This window comes from Meleagris gallopavo, chromosome 26, assembly GCF_905368555.1.
Source record: "Meleagris gallopavo chromosome 26, MGAL_WU_HG_1.1, whole genome shotgun sequence".
NCBI classification, from domain to species: domain Eukaryota; kingdom Metazoa; phylum Chordata; class Aves; order Galliformes; family Phasianidae; genus Meleagris; species Meleagris gallopavo.
The window spans coordinates 2226722-2245676 of NC_139429.1; the positions used below are offsets into that span (position 1 = coordinate 2226722).

Genomic DNA, 18955 nt, shown 5'->3' on the forward strand with positions numbered 1-18955 from the left:
TCTCCAGCTTGGAGTCCGGGTACCTGGTGAGCACACTCTGTCCCCTCGGTGCTCACACAGGGCCAAGCAGGGCGCTGCTGCACTCACCAATAGGAGAAAGGACAGAACTGCAGCTCTTCTGCCTTCAGGTGAACGGAGGGAGGCAAGGCAAGAAAACACCGTTTGTTGGCAATGCAACAAAAGGTCATTTATTTTTCTTTCCCAAGGAAAGACATCTCCAGCTTAAATCATGAAGGCTGTTGGCATTGTTCTGCTGCCTATCTGGATCTCCTTATTTATTTATTTGGCTGCTGCACTGTCTGCCCGTGCATCACCACCAGCCTGTCTGCAGCATCGCTCCATCCCGAGGCGCCCCTGCTTCGGCCGGCCCGACTCCAAGGCAGAGCCCACAGCCAAAGCAAACACCTCCAGCATCTCTCCTCCAAACGGAGAGGCATTTTAATAATTTAAAGCTTTACGGCTCTCTCCGGTTGCTTGGTAAATTATTCACAAATTTCACAGTGACAACAACAACACCGCCCACCTGCGCGCACACGGAGCAGGTGCACCTACACAAAGAGAGCTGCTCTTTACAACTTCAGAGATGCTAAATCATGTCAAAGAGAAGGGATGAAAGACAGGGGGAGGCTGCCAGCCTCCAATCACATCCTCCGCTCTTCCTCTCGAATAGCTGAACGCTCTGGGTGATTTTCGCGGGGCATGTGATGATCGCAGACACTTCTGCGGTGCACAGGTGTGAAAAAGGAAGACAGGAGGGAGAATGAAACCTGCTAACACTTCACTCGGGCAGCGGCAGTGAAGGCAGGTGCTTTTTTTCCCAGCTGCACAGAGCTGCGAGGAACAGGAGGGAAGCAGCAAGCAGCCGAGCCGGCTCAGATCCCAAGCATGCTGCCTTCAGCCTCTGCACCCTGCAATGTGAGGAGGACTCCAGCGGTGAGCCAGCTCTGTTCCTGCAGCAGACAGGTATTCTGGCAGCAGCTCGGTGCTTGCTTTTCAAAACTTCTGTAAGCCAGGGCTGCCTGCTGCTGACAGGCTGCGACAGGGAGGATTGTAAGCAACCAAACGGGCTCATGCCAGCCAAAGATGTTTGGTTTTTGGTTTTTTTTAATGGTCTTTTTTCTTTCAAAGAAACTGAAAGCGGGAGTACCTGAGAGATGGGTTTGTTTGCTGTCAGAAGGGCTGAAATAAGGACCATCTGGTGCAGAAGGTGCTGGGTGAGCAGCTGAGGGCAGAACCTGTCCCGTTGGATTTGAACAAAACCCGAGTGGTACAACAGAGCTGGCAGAGATCCTTAGCAACAGCAAAATTAAAGAGAGACTTTCTGAGATATCATAAATCAGCAATTTCTGCAATGTCAGATATTAGCAACAAGCTTTGGGGCTTATATTCAAACTAGACGTGCACAGACACACACCTACATAAACACACACACAAATGCATACATATACATAGCTTCCTATTTCTTCACATTCTTCCACAGCTTTGCCTTGCTTGCTCCCCACCTTTGGGGAGATGCTCTGCCCACCCCCCCACCCCCCATCCCAGGACACGCACAGATGAACTCCTGTTTCCACAGGGTGTGAGGGGCTCTCCGTTTCTCAGCATTGAAGAACTGCCCCAAACCAACACTCGAGCCCAACCTCCCCCTCCCAGTGTTTCCAGCATCAGCCAGCTCCCCACACTCACCGGGACACATTCTGCAGCGGTGCTGTGGTGACAGTGGGGAGGTGATGCTGGTGGGTGAGGTGACAGCCAGCAGGATTTATCACCCCAGGCTTTGGGAAGAGAATCCAGCCCAAACTCAGCTGAGCACAGAGGTTTTTGCCTCTGCCTGGGCTTGCAAGGGACGTGACCTTTTCTGAAAACTCTGGTTATTTATTTTGATAATCCTTTTGTTGGAATAAACGCTTTGCTCTCACCACGGCCCCAAGGTCATTGGAGTTAATGAGGAGAGGAGAAAGGCCAAGAGAATGGGATTTGTCCTTTGCAACTGAGTGCATTAGTGTAGGAGAGGTGAAATGAGGGGGCTGGACTCCTTCTCCTCTGCTTTCTACTCGAAAAAAGCCAACAACAGCAACACACAGCCACACAATAAATCGCTTTTCCTATCTCCTCCTCAGTCTTCTTTCTTTACCCCTTCTTTTTATCATTGCTTTCCTTCAGCCTTCTCTAGCTAATCGTATCACCTCCATGCTGAAACCACTGCACACCACCTGCTGGAAGGAGACTGATGTCCAAGCACTGGATTCCCATGTGGGACAGCCCTAAGGTACCACTGACCCCATCCGAGGACCTCTCACCCCTCTACAGACACTATGGCTCAGAACTGCCCTTTGAAAGCAGTGGGGTGGAGAGGAATCCGCACACCTCCCTGCTCCAATGCAGCCATTTTGGTGCAGAGATCTGCAAGAGGAATATTAAGCTCGGTCTGAATGCAGCAGCCTTGCTTAAGATTTATGAAGGATGAAGGAAGGAAGATTCTGAGGCAAAGCATCATCTCAGAATAACTGCCGAGTCCTGGCGGGTATAAAAGATCTGTCCATAAACCAGTTTGTCATCACCAGTCAATAAAAATGCAAGCAACAGGAGAAGGAGGACGCGATAGCTGCCATCCCTGGTCCTCTGCAGCACAGCCACACGATCCCAGCCAGACCCATGATGCACGGCTCTGTAAGGGCAACAACACAGTCGGTCTTGCCCTGAATATACGTCCCCCTCCCCAAAATCTAAAGATGAGCGTAGATAACGCTCAGCAGCAGCTTTAGAGCTGCCAAAAATAGGCACCACCAATAGTTAATTAACCCACTACCCAGGCAGCACCGGGATGGGCAGGGGAGAAGGGTGCAGGAGCATCCCATAAAAGCAGTGGGGCAGGAGTCAGCACACAGCCCTACACCCACCCCCACACAGCTCTCTGCTGTATTCTCCAATGTGCTATTAAGTCACGTTTTAAATAGCTCAGATGATGGAGTGGACTCCATAGGCTTTGCAATCTCTCAGACAGGAGGATTTCTTCCCCTGCATAATTATTTATTCCCTAATGGTGCCTATGAATCCAGCTCTCCTCATCTTCAAACCCAATGGATCCGTGGCCCCATCCCTCCCAGCTCATCCTGCAGCACCGCTCAGCAAACATCCCATCGTGTTGGGCTACAGCAATGCTTTGCAGCGTGCCAACTCTTTGGGATGCCCCATTCTTTGGGGAAAAGACCCAAAGGATGACTCAAAAAAGAGCTTCACCTTCACCCACCTTTACTCACTCACGATGCTCCCACACCAGCTTGAGCCATGCACTCGTCTGCATCCTTTCTCTCTATTTTCCTTAACCTTCTGCCCGAACAAAGCCCCGCCATCCCTTCTCATTACTGATCACTTGCATCAACCTCCCAGCAAACACTCTGGGGCCACTTGGCTATTAACAGGGCACTAACAGCGAGGCAGAGGAGGATATATTAATATCTAATAAGAGTGATAGATGATGTGAACCGCTCAGGCACTCCAACTCAGGTACTCATGTCAGGTACTGGAGCTAATTTAAAATAATAATAATAACAACAATAATAACAACAGCAGCAGCTGCTGCCTTCATTTTCCGAGCCAATTGATTCCTCAGCAGGAATGCCATCTTGACAGATTTATTTTGATCGAATTGTCTAATTGAATACAGTTCTTGTTTCCCTTCACTTTGTGACCTTTCACGCCCGTGAAATAAATGCGATTTGGAGAATTACTCCTTGGCAGCAGATTCAGGGCTGGGGCAGCTGCTTTGTCTCTGCCTCGCAGTCACCATTCCTGGGGGTTTTCAAGAAAAAGGTGGATGTGGCACTGGGGGATGCGGTCAGCACAGTGGGGATGGACCGATGGTTGGACTTGGGGATCTCAGAGGTCTTTTCCAACCTGAATGATTCTACGGTGCTTCCAGTGGAAGAAGTCTTGCTCCCAGCCCCAGGATGCTACAGGAATTAGATCCACCATCCATTTCCCTCACTTGGCAGAGACACGGGGTATCAGAACCAGCAGCCTTCACCCAGTCAGCCCTCCTCCCTTGGGCTTCCCAAGCACAAGACTCCTCCCAGCCACCAGACCAAGCCTGGTCCAGTGGTTGGCAACCCTGCCCACGGCAGTGGGGTTGAAACTAGATGATCATTATGATCTTTTTCAACCCATCCCATTCTATGGTTCTACAAAGCACATCCCAGCCCGGTGCCCAGGGAGCCCTGCAGTGCCAGACACGAGGCGACGTTTCCCATAAATTTCACAGGAGCAGAGTCTCAGAAATTAAAAATAACCAGACCCGGTCCCTCGCAGACAAACGCTCCGTCTGCGCGCCAAGAGAGGTCCTGGTGAGAAGAGTTGCAGCTGAATCTTTTATAATAATATCAATCAATATTAAAAATGTATGGTCTCGCTCAATTTTTAAAGCATCTCAAATTAATCTTTAAACACAACTATTTTGCTTAAACCAAAGGCTTTGGTTTGCCTGAGAATGGTATTTCTGTCTGCTCCCCCGGGCTCGTGCCAGGTACTGAGAAGAGGTCTAATAAGTAAGTAAATAACACACATCCAGCAGAATTCCCCAGAACCACAAACGGGGAGGGAAAGCAGAACTTCCCTCAAAATCCATTATTGACTTAACAGCAAAACTGGCTTTATCTGTGCAGCGTGATAGGCCCTAAAGACAATATTAAATGAGCTCAATCTACCGGGTTTAGGCTGGATAAAGAACAGCTACTGCAGCTTGAGATGAAGGCAGAGGACCGGGTGATGGTGAGGCACTGGCACTGCTGCCCAGAGATGCTGGTGATGCCCCATCCTTGGAGGTGCTCAAAGTCAGGAAGGATGAAGCCCCAGGCAGCCCAAAGAGAAGCCAGAGAGAGCAAAGAGCCATGCTCTCCATCACCCCATCGCCAACACAAACACAGAAATGCCTGGGGGGGGGGGGGAGGGGGAAAGAAGAGAAAAAAAAGCACTCAGCCAACAGGGGCATCCTGGTGACAGTGCCTCTAATGTATTCTGGGAAATGTGGCATTTTGACGGCGAGACTTCTGCCTCACTTGCCGTTTAATGTTAAGAGGCTTGTACAGTCAGCAGCGTTTAAAGAGTAATGACTGTTTTCATGGTAAATGCTCTGTTAAATAACCCAGGATTATTGTGTTGTGTTAGTGCATATATAAAATGGCATTTCAAAAAAATAATAATTGTTTTAGAGCTAATTGATGTTTTTAACCAGCTCCGTGCATGGAATTTTTATTTGGTGGAGGGACGGGCTGCCGTCAGGAAGATGGCAAAGAAGACAGGGAGGCTTCAGCCTAACAAATCCAGTCCATCTGGTGGCCAGGACTGCTTCTGAGAAGGTTTGGCACTGAAGTGCCAAAGGGACCTCTGCATCCTGAGTACGCACGTCTCCAAAGAGCCCCACACGTGGTCAGTGAGATGCTGGAGAGTCGTCACTGCAGGGCCACCATTGCTCTCACCCCTGGTTTCAGCATCTACTTACAATGTCTCTGACCTCAGCTGTACTTGTCCACACTGTGGTATTTCAGAGCCACCTGGAACTCAGAGAATGTCACTCCCAGGGGATGACACAGAGGCAGTGCTGATCCTCCATCCCTGTCTACCACTGCAGACAGCAAAACAAACCTGTTAGCAGCACGGGGCTGATGAATCACTGCTGAGCAATCCTGCCTCAGGAGCTTAACCATGGCTGCTCCAGCAGGGATTTTGGTCTCCTCGAGGCCAGCCCCCCTCACCATGGCACACAGATCACAGCCTTCGGGCCAGACAGAGCCACTCTGGGACCCTCGTGCTGATCGCATTCCGATCGCATTCTGTGCAGAAGGATCTTGAGCAAATTTGTTCAGGCTGCCCAGCTCCCTGTTTCCGCCCCGTGCAGTCTGCAGGCACTTCGCTCCTCCATCAAAGAGCAGAGAAGTACTCTTACTTTCAAACCTGGAGCCTTTGAGCTGCTCTGGCAGCAGCAGCCTGGCTGACCCTTGGCTGGAGGCTTGCAGGGCACTCAAGCAGTCAGCTGAGTCCTGAAGCTTCACAGAAGCAGTGACTTTTTGGATGTGAAGTTAATCACACGAGTCTCAGAGTTGCCGGAAGGGAGAGCGGGGCCATCAGAGACCACAGTTAAAAGTCTCAACAATCTCCTAAGATCTCCGTATCCAGACACCAGTGAGCTCAGATCACAGGGTGAATTGTGGCTGTCACGCAGCTCCTGGGGAGCACCTGCTGGGTCACCGGGTCTCATCCCTTGCAGTCAGGCAGATGATTAATCCAAAGGGTCCTCAGCATCCCCGCTGCACGGAGCAGCATGGAGCAAACAGCTCCTAACAAACCACAGACCTGTAGTGCAGAGGCCAAACGCCACCAGCTCTGATTCCTCACAAGAAAGGAGAGGAGATGAAAGCTATTGCTGTGCCCCAGACCCCAGAAGCAGCAGGGAGCGTGTAGAAGGAAAGCACTGAAGTGAAGCACGCTCCGAGGTGTGCAGATGGGCAGGGAGGAAAACTGCGTGCTCCTCCAGCATGGCATGAAATAATTGGGCTGTAGAATCTCAGCAAAGACTGCCAGACAGCAGAGCTCGAGACCACAAAGCTGCTGGTTTGAAGCTGTTGTTCACCCTTCAAAATCACTCCCATGCCTGTCCGTGATAAGGAGCATCCTTGCACCATCGCACAGACCTTGCAGCCCATCCCAGCTCCCTTGCAATAGGAGTCACCAACTTTTCTGCAGCCTTCCCCAGCTATGAGAGACTTGCAAGAGCAACCAGAGATAAGTTTGAGCTGATAGCCTAAGAGACATTGCCCTCCTTCTTGGAGAGGTGATGAGAGCAGTGCCCTTTCTTAGCATCACCCCATGTACAGACTGATGTTACAGCCGCTGGATCGCCCAGATAAAGCTAAATCCAGCTCTGTGCACACCGACAGCATGACTCACAGCTTCTATGAAATGAGATACAGAGGGAGATGCTGAGGTCAAAACCTCCTCACCCGCATTTTTCTCCCCACCTTATCTCCTGCTAAACCGCATTTCAGAACAAGCCATCCCCAGCTCAAGGACAGGACAGCTGTCCAATTCGCTCTCTTTCTCTTCAGAGGGAGCCCTTCCTTGCTCCCAAGGCTCTGTCTCTACCTCCTCTTTTCCTCGGAGGCATCTGGACCCCAGGAGGATGCTGCCCTAATGGGTTCCATCTCATTACTGCAGCCGCAATGTCAAACTCCGTCTCTCTCCATCCCTTCAGCATCTGTCTCTGCGGTATCTAAGTGCCTCAGATGAGTACAAAAGTCTCTTTGTGTATTTCCCAACCCTTGGCCATACAAGCACCATTTAATCAAGCTCAGTAATGAAGCAGAAACAAGTCAGAGCAGGCAGTGCAGTGACACGAGGTGACAGCGCAGCCCTGGAAGAGAAGAGGGACCAGCAGCTGACAAAGGGAAAAGCAGCAAGCACGGGTCCAGAGAGCTCTGAGATCCTGCAAAGGCCCAAGCTCTCAAATAACCCTCAACCTATCACTTGAAAGTGGGATTGCCAGCACTGCTCCCTACGCAGGAGGGTTATTTATTGCCCTGTGGTCCTCAGGCTCATCCTCCCACCTGATAAAAACAGCGTACCCCACCCCCAGCACCCCTAAAGACAACCACTGCAAGCCCTGAAAACAGCATTACACATTACACAATGATCTCATCTGCTACAAAGTGAACAGGGATGTGCATAACTGCAGGAATACCACAGATGTACCCATCTCTGCAAGTCACCCTGGGCAGTGAGCAGCTCTGCCTGCACAGCGCCTGTCCCAGCTGCTGTAAATGCTGACAGCCCCTCACTCAGCAGTACAATGAAATGCTTGCTCGGTAATGAAAATTATTTAAAATTCATACCTACGTTGGGAAATTATTCAGTAAACTCTAATTACTTATCAAAAGCCGCGACGATATTTTTTCAGGAGAGGGAGTGCCCATAAATACAGAGCCATAAATAAACTGCTCCTCAGTAGCACGAATTAATTTGTATTTAATTGCTAGAAATTGCTATCAATTACCAAACATTCCTTGCAGAATAGGCAAATTCTTTTAAGAACAATTTCAATTGCTAATTGGAAGTCATTTTTATTTGTTCGCTTTCTTTCTCATCTCCCAGCTCCTGCAGGGTGAGGCACCCATCCCACTCTGCAGGATGCGGGCTTCAAGGTGGAAGCAGAGAAAGAACTGTGAGTTACAACCAAGGATCTGTTCCTGAGGTCTGGAAGTTGTACATCCAATATCAAGCAGAGGAACACCTCCCAGGGAGCGTTCGTCTCACTTGTATGCAGACAAAGCAGCTCAGCTAAGGCAAAGCAATGCAGACACCGCAGGGAGCATCCCCAAACCCAACCTGTGCTGTACTGCTCCTCTCCAGGCACCGACTCTGCCCTCTGTCAGAGGTTGCCCATGCATATGCCGTGCAGCAGGAGACAGCACGCCGAGCAGCCCCGGCATCGCTTCTGATTCATTTTCTGGTGTTTTCTGCTTCGCTGTTGGCATAACATCCTATCAGCACAGTTAATTACATCCACGCTGAGTGTGAAGGGCAGGCTGATTCCCAGAAAGAGCCGCAGGCCATGCGATCCATCCCGCTGCTCTCACAAAACAACCTCCACGTTTGCTGACAAACCACAACACGGCACTCCCCCCATACAAACCACCCTTATGTTGCTCTTGTAGCTCTTCCACTCACCCCCAGCTGTCAGCTCCCACCCCACGCCCTGCATCACTGATGGGAATCCATCCACATCACCCAAAGAGGCAGCAGGGATACCCCAAAAGCGGTCATCCAAGCATGCAGGATGGAAAAGAAGAGGGGGACAAGTTGGATTGTTGTGCTGCATTTGTGAATCTCCCAGCACAAGGCAATTTAACAGCTACCTGAGGGTCCTACAGAATCAGAGAATGGTAGATTCACTAAGGTTGGAGAAGACCTCAAGATCACCAAGTCTAACCCAATCCCATCCTCACCATGCCCACTGATCATGTCCCAGACGGAATCATTGAGTCGTTAAAGTTGGAAAAGACCTCAAGATCGCCAAGTTCAACCGAATCCCATCCCTTCCATGCCCGCTGACCACGTCGCTCAGTACCACATCTACATCTATAGACACATTTGGGACAGAGGCAGGACATGGACGTAAGCCCTCAGCCTGAGGGATGACCTGAGCACTTTCTGAGCACAATATGCAGTGGGAAAGCACCGTGGCTCCAGCCCAGAGCTCATCCCACTGAGTAGAAATAGAGGTAAATCTACGGGTAAATTGGGATGGGAAGTGCTGGAAGGGCTGCTGGTACCCATTACTGCAAAGCAAAGGGACTGGGGGTCCCAGGGCTGTCAGCCCAGCATCAAGCATCATCCCCCAGCCCCCAGGACCAGGGTGACACTGACATGGAGCCATGTGACACCCGTGACAAGTGAAGCAAATGCCATCGCATCTCCGCTCACCACAACAGGCCTTCTGTGTCTAATCCATCATATTTGATGCAAATCTCTTACCCTGAAGTGTTGTCAATGAGGATTTAATTTAGCGCTAATTAGACAAATATTGCATGTTAAACACCCATTGATTATTAAGAAACAGTGAGCATGGTTGAGCTGTGCAGCGTGCGGCGGACACGCCGTGTTATATCTGGGATGAGGCTGGTAAATGTCTTGCTGTTTCTAATCATCAGCTAGTAATTAATGTCCAATAACTTGTAACTTGGTTTATCATTATAGATTTAGGAAGCCAGCAATGGTACAGTATGCTAATTAAACATCAATTGATTATTTAAGGCATATAAAGATTTAACAGCTAGGTGATAGATAGACAGAGTTGTTAAACTTTAATAACCGTCACACATTCCCTTGTACTATTAACTTAATGACAAAGAGTCTTGTTCTTGAAGATAACTTTTGGGTGTGAGCTGCAGAGGCGCGTGGCTCTGAGCAGCCCCGTGCTGAGGACCTGAGTCCTCTGCTATGGAGGAGAGGAACAGAAATCAGAGCACTCGGAGTCCTCACTGCTCTGCCACAGACATCAGCCCTGAGGTAGGGAGGTGGGATGCCCAAGGGACCCACCAGCATCCCACCTGCCTGCAGGAAAAATGGATCAGAATAGACACGCATGGGCTGAAGGCTGCAGAGATCCCCATGTAAGATAACGAGCAGCAGGGATCGTTAAGTGTTGGCAGCACTGCAGGAGCACAACAAGCCCTGTGCCCACTCTCCAGCCCTCAGCTCTACAGGTGGGTGCTGACCCAGTGCAGTTTGCTGGGAGGGTTTGGAGGACTGCGCACCTACAGCGTGGGAGGAGAAGAAAGATGAGAGGCTGAAGCCTGCGTATGAAATGGAAAAGATAAATGGCTTCTGAAGGGAAATAACCTGCTGGACTCAAGGGGTTTGGCAGCACCCCACTAAGTGCAGCATCAGGCTTGAAAAACCACTGCAGCATGGGTTTCAAAAAGCAAGAGTGAGTGTGGGGCAGGGGTCAGAGCTCAGCCCCAGCAGGACCTGTAGCCAGGGCTGGGCCACCCGCATGGCTCTTGGCTGGGGAGAGCTGCAAATGGCCCAACAAAATAAAGGCTCGAGGGGAGAGCCAACACCGTGAACCTGACCTCAGGCTGTCACTAAAAGCGACGGGGCCACAGCATAACCCCCAGTACAGGAACGGCTGTAAATCCATCCTGCAGTGGGTGACGGGAAGGAAAAGCAAGCAGATCTTACAGTGAATGCAACGTGCTCCTCTCTGGACATCCCTACGTGGGACGTTGTGGGATGGAGTGCGAGACATCAGTGAACACAGAAAGCAGAGTCAGAGGAACGACCCGAAGAGTTCTGCTGTGCTCAGAGGGGTTTACCCACTGCAGCAGGGACGTCAGGAGCAATGAGGCAAGGCAGGGAGGTGTCGTGGCACATAAAGGATCCTTCAGGTAGGAAACAAAAGCAGCTTTGGAAATCTCGTGGAAGTGAGTTTAAAGTCTCTGGAGGATATCAATTGAGAGTCTGTCACTTGGTGTCAGGATAACTTTCCGGACAGCTCTCAGAGCTCGTTAAGCTCCCGCTTGGGCTGCATTTGAGCTCAGTTGGCAGCGCTGTCTGCTGGCACAAATGTTGAAATTAGAGATGAGAAAGGCCCATGGGTGCCTCCTGCCTCAAAGCAAGGCGTGAAGCCTGAGTGATGCATCAGCCTTGGGAATTCTTCCCAGCATCTCCCCAAAGCACGGGTGCTGGCACCTCTGGGACAAGCAGGGTGACAAGCAGTGCCTGCTGTACGCAGTCCCAGCATCACCAACTATGGCCATAGGGAGAAACTCACTGTTTCCCCCATAGCAATCACTGCATCTGAAGCCCTGCAAGCCTCCCACTGCTCCACCAGCTCCAGGTCCCCAACTTTAATTAAGTCCAAACAGCATCATTGCAGGAACATGGGAGGAGAGGGTGACTCAGGCAGGGCTGGGATCAGCTGGCCTAATTACCATACAGTTAAGAATACCAATTAAAACCGGCCCTCCCTCCAGTTATATATACTAATAATAAAAAAAAAAACCAAACTAATCAATTCCACTTAGAGGGGTATATTGGAATAAGGAGCAAGAGTGGGGAGGGTGACAGAGGGAGAGATCAGATGTGACACGACTGCTAACAGCTTCCCAACGTAGCACTGCTGCAGCAAGCCCCAGGCCTGGCTGCTTCCAACAGTTACTTCGAGTCTCCTTGGAAATGGGTTTAATCTTTCCCTCTACCTGCTGCTGCATCAGAGCAACTCCTGCGAGCACACAAAGGACCTTAAATCTCTGCTTTAACTGCCTTGATTGAATTAAATGCAACCACGCCATAAAGCAGCCTCTTCATTTAAGGTGCAAGCATGGAGGCTTTCTCCTCTGCTCACGGCTCTCTCCCTCTTTCTGAAATGATGAGTTGCTCGCGGGTTATGCTCTTTTTAGAAAAAAAAAAAAAGAAAAAGAAAAAAGTCATCTGATAAAGTGGGTTATAAAACTGGTGGTAGTAATAAAGAGAGAGCAAGGAGCCTGATGCAGAGCTGGCCGGGGAGGCAGAAAGCGCTGTAGGGACACAATATCTGAACTGTGATTAATATGTGACCGTGGGTGACTGGGGAGGGAGCAGCGCCCTGCTGAGAGGGGTGGAGGAACAGAGGGTGATGGTGGGGATCCTCAGTGTCACAGCCGAGGGAGGAGAGATGTCTATGGGTGGTGCAGGGGTGAAGCATCAGCAGTGGCTCAGCACAGCCACCAGCGTGCACATCTCCCTGCTGAGCCACCCCACAGCTCCATATCCGACTGCTCATCCTCTCCCATGGTACCCAGGGATGTCCTGCTGCTCCCTGCCCCTCTGCCCACCAGAGCCACAGCCTTCACCCAGGGCACAGACATGGCTATCGGCTCCTTTTTATGAGCCTTCATTGTTATTACCACCTATTTCTTTTTACATCCCTGCCAAAATACCAAACATTAATCTCCCTCGCTCCCTGCAGGCAAAACATGGGTAATTGGATTTATATGGGTTAGAAATTTGTTAGATTTTATATATATATATATATATATATATACACACACACATACATACACACACACGCACGCGTAACAAACATAAATAAATAGGAGGTGGGGAGCTCTGTGTCCCAGCCCCACTACCAGCAGCATTCAGCCAAAGCCCGTTCATCTCTGGGATCACAGCTCCCTGTGCTGCCAGCTGGCTCTGATTTAGGAACTCACCCCTCAGCGCTGCTCTCCAGCTCCCCGATGGGAGTCACTGGTCCTGATTTTTACTTCCCTCTGTTTTTCCCTTTTCTCTCCCTTCGGAATCATAGAATCTTTTGAATTGGAAAGGACCCTTTAAAGGTCATCTAGTCCAAGCCCCTTCTTCCTCTTTCCTTTCTTGCCTTGACCATTCTCTTTTTCCACTCCTAACTTTGCCCCCTCTTGCACTCTCACCTCCATCCTTTTCCAGCTAGAGCCAGCAGGTGCCAACACACACAGCAAGAGAAGAAAAGCCAACACAACCCCACACAGCCTGGCAGCCCCTCACTTTGCACCAGCTCGTTTCTCTGCTCCGAATCAGCACCAGATACAGCACCGGGTGCCAGCAAAATCCCCCATCACTGACCCCATCCTGCTCCACACAGCTGCTGTTTTCCTCCTCCTCACGGAGAAGCGAGCTTTGAGACTTGCTTGTATCCTGAGAAACGAGCCCATCCGCAAGTACAATCATGGAAATAACTCATTTTAAGCAAATCTCAGGAAATATTCATAAGAAAACAGAAGTACAATACGTGAGGTTTTGCACCGAATGTCTGACCTTGAAGGGTTCTGTCTGTCAAGGAAGACAAGACACATGGAGGCAAACCTGCAGTAAACAACCCATTACAGGCTACGAATAGCTGGCAGGGGCTGTGGGGGAATTATTTTTCTCATTAATAAAAAAAAAAAAAAAGAAGAAGAAGAAGAAAAAAAAAAAGCAGAACATCAGAACCCTCAAAGGCTGCTCGCAAGGACGGAAGGAGCAGTGATAGTCACCGCATCAGATATTCCTTATGAACTGCCTGCTCGGCTGCAGTATCTAAAGATTATCACTTAACACAATATGTCCAGCTGTTGTAAAGAGCATCCGCGTTGCAGGGCTGAGAAATGGAAGGCTCTGCGTGGAGGAGGCAAACTGTGAGAGCAGCTGAGGGAACAGAGGAACTCTTTGGAAGCGGGGATGTGGCAGCCAGGCTCTGTGTCCCCGTTTCCTTATGCAGCATTTACACCTAATCCCTTCCTAGAAACAAAGGCTGGCGCTCCTGGAGCAGCACACTGATCCAGGGAAGGACAGCTATTACTGCTCACCAGCCAGGGGAGTTTATTATGCTTGCAAAAAGATTGCATGTACGCTATAGTGAACGGATTACTAACAGTTCAGTCTCATCCCCTGGAGCTGAATATCGCTGCTTGTTGCTATTTCTGGCTAGCAGAGCTCAACAACTGAGCGTGGAGGTTGGTTTCTCACTAGTAGGGGGACTTGTGTCCTGGCCTTCGAGGTGACAGCAAGTGACATCTCTGCCTCCTGGCACAGAGCTGGGCTGGGCCTGCTGCATTCTGCAAAACGTGGTGTTCTGCTGTGCATCCAGCAAGGCTCCAGCTGTGCACATGGACCACTAAATGTGCAGCACTGCCACTTGAGATGGCATCTGGGGCACCAACATCTCCAGTGGAGAACCAGCATCTGCACTGCAGCTCCAGCATCTGCACTGGGGAACCAGTATCTGCATACTGGGCCTCCATCACCTGCACTGGGGCTCCAACATCTGCACATTGGGCCTCCATCACCTGCACTGGGGCTCCAATATCTGTACATTGGGCCTCCATCACTTGTATTGGGGCTCCAACATCTGCACATTGGGCCTCCATCACCTGCACTGGGGCTCCAACATCTGCACGTTGGGCCTCCATCACTTGTATTGGGGCTCCAACATCTGCACATTGGGCCTCCATCACCTGCACTGGGGCTCCAATATCTGTACATTGGGTCTCCATCACTTGTATTGGGGCTCCAACATCTGCACATTGGGCCTCCATCACCTGCACTGGGGCTCCAACATCTGCACACTGGGCCTCCATCACCTGTATTGGGGCTCCAACATCTGCACATTGGGCCTCCAACATCTGTCCCCTTGGCAAAGGACTGGCCAGGACAGGACCCTCCCAACACCACCCTCCAGCATTTGCAACGTTACAGTGAAATTAGCGGGCACCGTAATTATAACGATCAGGAGCAGATAAGACGAGTTAAATACCAGCTACCTGGGGAGAAATTATTATGCCAGCCAGGAGGATCCAAATGCCAGAATCTGTGGCTGTAATTTCACTGAGTCGCCAATTACAGCTCCTACATGCAGTGAGCTCTACCTTGGAAACGGCAGGTATATATTTAGCTGCTCCAGAAAACTTTTGGGGGAGGAGGGGGAGGAAAGGGGCAGCGATGGAGCAAGTCCTCGCTAATCTTCTCCGTGCTTATCCCCACGCTTTGAGCATCTGCACACAAAAAGCTGGAGCCTCTTCCCACTTCTCAGCACGGATTTAACAGCGGAGATGTGGCTGCGTTCATGCTCCTGTTCTCCAGGTTGCATGGGGAGTGTCACCAGCCCCATCAATGGCGAGGGAAACTGAGGGCTGGCAGCCAGCAAACCAAGCCTGTGTGTGAGGGCAATGGAGAAAGCAAGCAGCTAAGCTGACCTCTTGACTGCCCGGACCTACACCCAGAACACAGTCCTGCTGCTTGTGTTCTGCTGGGAAACAGACTGCGGTAGATGGTGACCAATAAATAAATAAATAAAACATAGGAGAAGCAGCAGCAGCAGCGTTGTCAGAAATAATTAAAACTATAATTGCAAAAATAAATGGAGGAAAGGCGTCTCGTGATGTTTTTATTCCAGCTTTCTTTTTTTTTTTTTTTTTTTTTTGCTGTTGTTGTTTGTAATTGGAATTGTTCTCATACTGGCTAATGGACAAAAGACAGCCAGTCACTGGGGAGCTGGTAAAGCTACACCGTTCTTTTGGTCCTTTTTCTTGATGAGAAATGGGGGAGGGCACAGCGAATGGAAAGGTGGAGGGGGGCTTTGTGGGAAAAAGCCTTCAAATATAGGGAAAAAGCATCTCTGTTATGTGTCTTAGTGGGAAACTCAGGTACAGATACCTGCTATTTTTGGTACAGTCAACCAGCTTTCTCTTCTAATTACCTCTGAGAAACAGCCACTACTGCCTCCAACCTACAGATGGGGAAACCGAGGCAGGGAGCAGCCAAGGAACCCCCCCAGGTGCTGATGTCCCTGCAGTGACAGCTGAGCACAAGGCCCATGCACCCATCCATCCCAGTGCTCCCTCCAGGCACTCACAACACACTGCCTCTGTCCTTTAAAAAAAAAAAAAAAAAAAAAAGAGCCAATATTTCTTAAATACAGATAAAACTATAAAGCCTTGAAATTTTGAGCAGCTGTTGTTTTACGTCTTTATGAACTGTACTGATGCCTGTTATAAAAGGTCGATTTGCTGGCAGCACCAGCAATACGACCCAATTTACTATATATCCCTGCTTTTACACCACTTGAATATTTGCCACCGCAGCAGCTCTGCCTGCAGTTCAACCCTGGATTGATGCTGAACTCTGGCAATGGAAAAGATGCTACAAAGTGCGACGCAGATGTGTTAAAACACACAGCAAGGCTTCAGGCTGGGCTCATCCTTTGGGACAACACCCCAGTGCCATCCCAAGGGAGCACACATCCACGCTGAGGCTCTGCTTCCCAAAAGCAGAACTGAATCCGCACCAAATCCCAGCTGGGAAATTAATCCCTACCTCCCTCACTGCTACCACTGTGCTTGCTGTTCCATTCCATGCCCCAAACTGGTGCACAGCTTGGGTTGCTGTTGCCATCCAAACACCTGCCCTGCTTCACAGCAGGCTCTGTATTTTGGAGTCAGAGAGCAGGAAGCTTGATTTTATTTTTAATAGCACACAGAGAATTTGCAAACTGCTGCCAGTTCCCCGGAGAGGAAAGGTGCATGACTATTATAGGAATTGTTTGTTCTTACAATAAAAAAGTAGTGAATTATCAACAGTCTCTGCCTGTGGGGGAAGCGTTTGCTGCTGAGCTAAGATGACCTAGAAGTTGCCTGCAGATGGAGCCTTCGTTTCTGCAAGGATTCTGCTGAGCCCTCCTAAGAAAAAGAGTGGAGAAATGGAGAGGAGAGCACCCAAAATCCAACACAGGACTGAAGGGCCTCCACGTTTTCCCATTGCCACCACGCAGCTCCGCTCTCTCTCTCTCTCCACTCCCTTCTGCAATGAAATGTGGGTTTCAAGATCTCACAACACATAAAGCTTCCATCAGCCCTACTGAAGCCAATGGCACTCAGAGGCTCAGCCCTTTGATGTCCCTTCTGGGTCTGTGCTGGATGGATGTGGACCTTCCAAACGTGGCAGGATGGTGGCTATGCCTACAAATGCCATGACCTGGAGCTGTGGCTCTCAGCTGCCTCTGGTCTGAGGGCCAAGCAATGAGTTGAGAGGAGGACAACGAAGCCCACACCACATGCCAGCAGCTGGCCAAATGAGGCTCCCCACGCTGCACGTCCACCACCCTCTTATAAGGACCCAAAGCCACACTGAGGACCACGCAGCAACTTCTCCCTGCCCAGCAAAGCTCCAACACAACTCTTCCCATAGGACCTTCAGATGAGTTGCGTGATCCTTCAGCACACCACCACTGCATTTGTGTGCCTTCTGCCCCCACATCACAGTGCTGGCTGCAGGTGCATGGCTGCCAGCTGGGCCCAGGGCAATTCCTTCTTCCTACTTGTCAATGGGACAAATAAATCCTTGCAGTGCTCCACTTGTGCTTGCTGTCTGTAATGTCTTCCCAACCCTTAGCCCCAAAGAAGGCTGCTTGCTGCCCAGAGGCTGCAGGGAAGGAGGGGTAACACTGGGAAGCAGCAATGCAAGATAAGACTGGGGGACTGAGAGCAAAATGGAACGACTGCAGCAGGGAAAGCTGAACTTGAAGATAGAAAGGGAGGAGGTGAGAGCATAGGAAGGGGCACCACAGAGCATGGGCAAGAGTAGATGCTGGGAAGGGAAATGGTCACAGAGAACACTTTCAGGGCAGGGATCCCTCTAAGTCCCACTGGGGGCTGCAGAGTTTACAGGAAGGCTAAAGCCCCTCACTCCAGGGCTGCCTGCTTCACAAACATCCCCTCTCACCAAAAGGAGGCCAGAAGCTTTAAAAAAAAAAAAAAAAAAAAAAAAAAAAAAGAAAGAAAAAAAGAAAGAAATCCAAGTCAGCCCTCTGCTGGCAGCAGCCTCGGCCAGCACGGAGCCCAACAGCCTTTGGCCCTGGGGAAGGGGTTCAGCCCCTGCAGCTCTCGCCCCCAGCAAGCCCACAGGCATCACTTCTGCTGCCTGCCACCAGCATCACCTCTGGGATGGTGCTGTTGTATGGCACGACAACAAGGGTCCCCCAGTGGGTCCCCAGCCCCAGGCACAAAGCAGTGTCCCAAAGCACTGCACAGCTGCAGCTCCCAGCGCACGTGCTGGGCAGGTGTAGGGACAACAGGGGCACGTCTCTAGCCCTGGCCAGAAATCCATCCACTGCCTTCTTTCGTGCCCACAATGCTGCAGGGCTCCCTACAGCATCTCCTGGGGCTTTGCTCCAGAGGGGACAGCACTGTACTGAGCATCCCTGCCATCCAGGCAGCACCCAGCCTCTTTATCCACGCTACGTACCAAATGTTTCCCCTTTCCCAAACCAGACCACGAGGAGCGTGCCTGACCCTGTGCCTCCAAAGCAGAGCAGCCTCAAGCAGCCCCGGCTTCGCGGCTAACGGAGGGCACGATGCTCTCAGCCTGCTTGTGGCTTTGGGAGCAGCTGCTGTCTGCTGCAGCCCTGGTTTTCAGGTTTTGAGCAAGGGAACACGCACAGCATGACCTGCACAGCACAACCCAAAGCCCTGACACAATCCGTGTGCTCTCTGCTCATCCACCTGCACCGCTGCCTCGTCTCTGAGAACCCATGTCCTACACAGGTGATGCACCACGTACACCTGTAACTCGCTCAGGGAATGAAAAGGGATGCTGTGCTGTACTGTGCAACCTACAAGTGGCCCATCCGCATCTAAGCCGCTCGCATTTCTCCTCCAGCAACCCACGTTAAGGGAAAACATCCATCAGAATTCATAAGATGCACCCCTGGAGTAAAAGATTGATTTGATATTAACAGATTCGTGCAGAGACTATCAAGTGATGGAGCCGAGGCACCGACACCTCCGAGGCATCGCAGCCCTGCAAACCGCCGGCACGGCGCGGACCCTCCTCCGCATGCAGACAACTTGCAGGCAGCGCTCAGTTGCCGTCTGCCACCTCACCCCTTTGTCAGCCCCACGTCTGGCACCCG

At 50.7% G+C, this 18955-nt stretch overlaps 1 protein-coding gene across 5 annotated transcripts in view; it reads right to left on the minus strand.

Annotated features, from left to right (window-relative positions):
• Positions 1-18955, minus strand: part of LOC100547810 (opioid-binding protein/cell adhesion molecule homolog) — a 255000-nt gene that overhangs the window by 68807 nt on the left and 167238 nt on the right. The window lies entirely within an intron of this gene.